Genomic DNA, 7,042 nt, shown 5'->3' with positions numbered 1-7,042 from the left:
GATATTCATCTGTGGTAGGCAGAATTTTAAATGTTCTCCACTGAAACTTCCCCTTAGTTTGGGGTGGAACTGTTAAATATGATGATCACTCCTATAATTAGGTTACTGATCCATTTGGCTTGAAGTATTCAAAAGGATGGGCTTTACCTAATCAGGTAAGTCCTTAAAAAAACGATGAGCATCAGAGAAATTATCCTGCTGGCTTCAAAGAAGTGCAATGCCACATGGGTCAGTGCATCCAAGAGAGATAACTAGGAAATAAGATTCCTCTTCCATAGACAATGACAAATAATAATATAAATGTATGTTACTTTATTGCCCAAGCTAAATTTAAATAGTCAGATGAAGTTGCACATGACTGAAGACATAGTCTTTTCTTTTACCAAGAGGCATGAAAAAGCTGGACAATAAAAAGGAACAAAAGAGAATTGGAATATTTGAACTGTGATGTTGACATACAATATTGAATATCCACGGACTTCCAGGAGAATGAATGTGCTTGGTGGAAAGACAGCTAGAATATGCCTTAGAAGCAAAGCCAGTGAAACTTTGTCTTCCTCACTGTGGATCTGGTGGCGTCACATCAGAAGGAACTGATCACTGAAGGACATCACTTGTCTGCCAGTGTGTCGTACTGTGGTTGATTACGTGTTGCTGTGATGCTGACGCTGTGCCACTGGTATTTCAGGTACCCACAGTGTCACCCAACGTGAGCAGGCTTCAGCAGAGCTTTCAAAATAAGAACAGCCTATGAAGAAGAACTACGCTCTCCACTTCAGAGGAATTTGGTGCTGCAAACCTAACGGATAACAGTGGATCATTGTCTGATGCTAAAAATCTCATGATGAGCGGCAGGACACTGTCAGAGTCCATGCCAGAAAATGAGCCCTCCAGACCGGCAGGCCCTGGAATTAGAACAGGGGAAAGCCTGCATTCTCCAAGTAAAGCTGGTGATGATGACACGGATGGTGTAATGCCTTTGAGATTAAAACCTTAGGACCATCATTTGCTGACTCCATGGGGCCTGACTCCAAATAGGAAGAGAGGGCCACCAATATCTATTAATAATTGGAACTTGGAATATACTAAGTATGAATCTGGGAAAAGCGGAAGTCATCAAAAATGAAATGGAAGAAATAAAAATCAATATCCCAGATACTAATGAGCTAAGGCACAAGGTATTGGCCATCATGAGTCAGAAGATTATATCCCAAGAATGACAAGTCTAAGAGAAAAGGTCTCACGTTCATCATCAAAAATGACATTTCAAAATCCATTTTGAAGGGCAATGCTGTCTGTGAGAGGTTGTATACCTTGTATACCTGTCTGTATACCAGGAAACCCAGTTAATACAATTATTATTCTAATTTATACACCAACCACTATACCTAATGATCCATTACTTTAGAAGTTTAACATTGTCTTCAGTCTAAAATTGATCAAACTATCAAGTAGGGTCCATTGAAAATTATTTCTACTGGATGAAAAAAACTGAAAACAAAGAAGGAACAGTAGTTGGAAAATGTGACTTTGGGCATAGAAATGAAAATGAAAATCACACCATAGAATTTGTCAAGGCCAGTTCTCCATAGTGCAAATATATTTTTCAACAGAAAAATATACATGTGGACTTGTTGAGATAGAATACACAGGAAGAAAATTCACTACATCTGTAGAAAGAGGCCATGAAAAAGTTCAAAATCACCAATGAAAAATAGGACGGGCTGATGGTGGGCAGACCATCAATTGCTCAGGTTGATGTTGAACAAAAGTAATACAAGTCCACAAGAGCCAAAATACGACCTTGTGTGTATCACATAAATTTCAAGAAAATCTCAAAAACATATTTGATGCATCGACCACAAATCACAGAAGGTCTGAAGAGCTGTGGGAATCTCATCAAGAACATCATACATGCAGAAAGCAAAAGGTAATTGAAAAGGCAGGTATGGATATGATAAGAATTGTACGAGCGCCCAATAAAATATTTTTTTAAAAGGCAGGAAAGATATAAAAGATCAAAGTAGATGTCAGAAGAGATTATGAAACCTGCTCTTAATCACAGAGTTGCTAAGACACCTGGAAGAAATGTTGATGTCAAACAGTTGAACAGAAAATTTAAAAGGGCAGATCCAGAAGGCAAAGTAAAATATTTATAATGAAATATGCAAAAACCTAGAAATAGAAAACCAAAAAAGGGAGATACACTCAGAATATCTTAAATGAAGGAAAACAAATCATCCCTGGAGCTGTAATATTAAAATATGATAGGGACAAAATATTGAATGATTGTGATAGTTGTATAATCTCATGTCAGCTTGAGGAGATTAAGAATGAAGGTGTGGAGTCTAGCCTGTCAGTCAGGTGGCACCCTGACGATGCGCTCTTGTGGGAATGGCCTTCTCATGAGGTGTCAGGAAGCATCCTCTCTTTCTCCATGAATGCGGGTCTGCATACACTCTCTGCTTCACCTTCCTTTTAACAAGCCACAAGGAGCTACACTGGTAGGAGTCAGAGCCTTGAGTATTCGCCCGCTGCCACTGGACCCTCATGATTTTTTACCCACAGGCCTGTGATCTTCCTGCATTCCACATCATCGCATGTGCTGCATATGTCTGAAGAGGAATTGATAGACTAGTACCAGACATTTGGGTTAATATCATACCCATAGACTTGATCTGAACTGGGCTGGGATGTGTTCCCAATATGCACTTGCTCTATGATATAAAGCTCTCTCTTACACACATAGGACTGAACCTAGATTTGTTTCTCCAGCCAACCTGGACTAACACAACGATGAAGGAAGCATCAACAGAATAGTGAAAGTCACTGTATCAAAGAGAAGTAGTTGGCCTTCAACCATTTCAAGAGGTAGCTTATGAAGATGAACCCCTGATACTGAAGGATGAAACCCAAGCTTTACTGAAGGTAGAAGTCCAAAGCAAAGCTCCAGGGATTGATGGAATACTCTTTGAAATATTGTAACAAGCTGATGAAGCACTGGCAGCACTGATTCGCCTATGCCAAGACATTTGGAAGACAGCTGCTTGGCCAAATGACTGGAAAAGATCCATATTCATACCCATTCCAAAGGGGTTCAGACATAAGAACAATTGTGAGGATGAGGCAGGACAGGGAAGTGGTTTGTTCTGTTATTGATAGCTTTGCTATGAGTCAGACTGACTTAAGGAACGGAACAACAACAATTATAGAGGAAGACACTATGCTTAGTAAAGTGGTAAGTGACAAAAGTAAAGTGTGCAATAAGAGATATTGACTGAATCTATGGGTTCAAATGAGGGAGTGCTTGTGAAGAAGGCACAGGACTATGCCTAAGACCTCCAAACGTAGGAACCAACTGGAAAATAATGGATCCAGGATAAGTCAATGTATAGAGACAGTAACTGAATCAATAATTTCCTAGGGACACAGGGGTGGGGGAGGGAAAATGTGGAGCTAACAAGAATAAATACAAGAAAGAAGAAAGAAGAAAATATCCTAAAACTGATTGTGGTGGTGATTGCACGGCTCTTTTTAATACGAGCCTGTGCTGTAGTGGATATGTGTGGTAGACAGGGTTCACTAGAGAAACAAAACCAGATTGCTAATAATTTTATATGTATTTATACAGATAGATAGATGTAAAACATAAGAAATAAACAAATTAAATCATAAAGCAGTACAAATGGCTCAGTGCAACTCACTCCCATGAGACAGTTGTGAGACACTGGCAGTCCTTCAAGTCTTGAGGGCTGCCAGGTGGTCCTTTGTAGAGCAATTCAGGCTATCAGGGCACAGGCAGCAAACAGCAAGGCAGGTCACCAACAGTCAGCCAGATGATAGGGTCTGACCGTCCCCAGCTCGAGATGTATATTCTCTTGTGGCAAAGCAGGTCTTGAAGGAAACTCAAATTACAGCAACACAGTCCATGGATTAGGTGTCCCACAGTTAGTGTAGCTTGCAAACTGAGGCACAGAACAAGCAAAGCAGCCGCACCCTGGTCAGATGATCAAAAAGCGAGAAACCAGAAAGGCGAGGCTCGCCGAGCCATTTATCTCTCCGTCCTTCAATTAATCCCACGTGTTTATCAGCCAGGTTGGCACAATAAACTATCTACCTCGCTATGTTTAGGGCTGATAAATGCAAGGTCAACAATTCAAAACCACCAGAGAAAGATGGGCTTTCTACACTGATAAACAATTATTGTCTTAGAAACGCACAGGGGCAGTTCTACCTTGCCTTATAGGATTGCTATGAGAAGGTGTTGACTAGATGTCAGTGAGTGTATTTAACCACCACACAGAAAGGTTGGCAACTTTGACTGAAAGGTACAAAGAACGAAAGAAGCAAACATAGTTGACCTCCTGAGATTCTGCAGACAGAAACCCGGTTAAAGGAGCTAAATCTCTTGTCTCCGAGAAAAGGAAAGGTCCATCATTGGAGCCACTTCCTAATCACCAAGGCTAGATGGAAGGAGCAGGAGAAGCAGGACTTTCTTAGGTGCAGAGGGTGGGGCCATGGCTCTTGGATCTCAAATGGTTGAAGCATGCCCTCCTAGGTTCAAAGAGTTGGATCTATCCCAAATCTATGACAGATTGCAAAAACGCTGTTAAGGACAATAGCCCAACACCAAGCTTCTGAGCTACCATCACCAAGTGACAGAAAAATGGGACTTGCAAAGACAGAGAAGCCAAGGACTCCATTCAGAAGGACTAGGAGAATGAATCCACCCCAAACTGTGGGAACCTAGTTGCTATTCCAGGGGCCTGGAAGGATGGACTGAAATCCTTGGCTGAGAATTCTAAAGGGGCCATGACCAATACCCAGGGTCCGGAGAGTCTCAGAGAACAGTGGACTATCTTCAGTACTTGACAGCGAATATAACTTGTTCTTTGCATTTAGGACTTGATTCTTTCTTGTCTTCCCAATTCTCTCTCTATATATAGAGAGAGATAGATGATAGATAGATAGATAGATAGATAGATAGATAGATAGATAGATAGATAGATAGATAGATAGATAGATATAGATATATCTATATAGATACATATATAGATATGCCTTGTGCCTATTCTAAGGATTCCTGGTGGTGTAATAATTTTATGTTGCAATCCTCATGGTCAGCAGTTCAATAACACTGCCAGCTCTGTGGGAAAATGACTGGTTTTTCTACTCCCTCAAACAAGTACAGCCTCAGAAACCAGCAGGGGTCTCTATAAGTCCACATTGACTCATGGCAGTGAGTGTCCTCACTCTATTACTGTATAAGGAAAAGAGGTAACCTTTATTTTCGATTTCACAGGTTCACAGATGAAGGGTTTTTTTCCTCAAGGATAAAAGTTTCGCTTGTCTGTGATCTAGATACTTCAGAAGATGAAATCTGGGAGGGAGTTGATTTAAGATTCTGGATCATCTTATTTGGTGGACGTGTTTTGCATGAGGCAATGACATATATTTTGGAGAGATTAGAGTTGAATATCATGGATCTAATTATGTTCCAAAAATATGTAAGCCATAACCTCTTTGCCTGTGCTTACCCTCCTCTTTGGAAATGGTTTGTCTTTATTATGATAATAAAGATTAATATGAGCCTTGAGTCCATCTCTTTTGAGATATAAAAAGGGATATGTAAAGGCACAGAGAGAAGAAGTAAGATAGATGCCAAGATACATGGAAATATCCAAGGAACTGAGAAGCAAAACTCTAGATCCCGTGAAAGAGAAATATTTCTCCTAAACATGACATTCTGAATTCAGACTCCTTGCCTCCTATATTGTGAGAAAGTATATTACTTTTTGGTAAAGCCATTTGCTTATGGTATTTCTAGTGTAGCAGAACCAAATAACATAACAGCCATTGCACATAAAAATAAAAGTCACTCAAAATCTTTATATTCACTTGAAACCCTTAAAAATGAGTCGCAATGCCCATTGGCCATCCCCTCACAGAGGGGTCACAGGGAAGAGATGCGCCAGTCAGGGTGCAGTATAGCACTGATGAAACACACACCTTTCCTCTAGGTGCTTCCTTCACTCCACTATCATGACCTCAATTCTACCTTACAAGTCAGATTAGACCAGAGCATGCACACTGCTACAGATGAGAGCCCTCAAGACAGAGAACCTGGGATAGATAAACCCCTAAGGGCCAACCAAAAAAGTAGATACCAGTAGGATTAGAGGAGGGTGGGGAAGCAAGGGGGAATCAATCACAAGGATCAAACTAGAACCCCCTCCTAGGGGGATGAATAATGGAAAAGTGGGTGAGGGGTGACAGAAGATGATGTAAGAAATGGAAAAAATAATCTATAACTTATCAAGGTATCATGAGGGTGGGTGGGCAAGGGCAGGGAGGGGGAAGGAATGGGGAGCTGATATCAGGGGCTAAAGTGGGAAGAGAATGCTTTGAAAATGATGATGGCAGAATATGTGCAAATGTACTTGACACATTGGAGGAATGTATGGATTGTGATAAGAGGTGTAAGAGCCCCCAATAAAAATATTTTTAAAAATTCAATAAAAAACAAAATTCGAGTCCCTGAGAAGGTCAAGGTAGGACGTGAAGGTCGGCTGGGGCTGAAGACAGGGAAATTGGTTGAAAGCTTACAAAACTCCCCCTTACCCCAGGCAGGGTTCTGGAGAACGATGTCAGCTTCCAAGCCTTCAGAAACCATGCAGACGTAGAAAGCAATGACAGAAACACGAGACCAAGAATGGAGTTTCAATGCCTGACTGGGGGTTGGGACCTCAGTCTTGTTCTACTCCCCATTCTTTGTTGCTCCCAGAAATCCTGTATTGAGGTTGTGAACACTCTGGAGGACACAAGCCATGTTCCTTTGCTAAAACCAAAGAATCCTGAAGAACAATTGTTTAAAATGCAGACATTAGCTCCTTCCCAGTCAGGTTAAGGAGACACTCTCCTCTCATCAACAAGGCCTGTTGCCTCAACACAGTCTTCAGGGAGCCATTCAACTCTTCCCTCTTTAATGTCAGTTACAAACAATGACCTCAGTCTCATAGGAAATGCTTCACCCATTAAAAAA

This window comes from Echinops telfairi, unplaced genomic scaffold (assembly GCF_000313985.2).
Source record: "Echinops telfairi isolate 266 unplaced genomic scaffold, ASM31398v2 ScPeMD7_6;HRSCAF=24_1, whole genome shotgun sequence".
Lineage (NCBI taxonomy): Eukaryota > Metazoa > Chordata > Mammalia > Afrosoricida > Tenrecidae > Echinops > Echinops telfairi.
The sequence above is the reverse complement of the archived record's forward strand: the minus strand, read 5'-3'. Positions refer to the sequence as shown.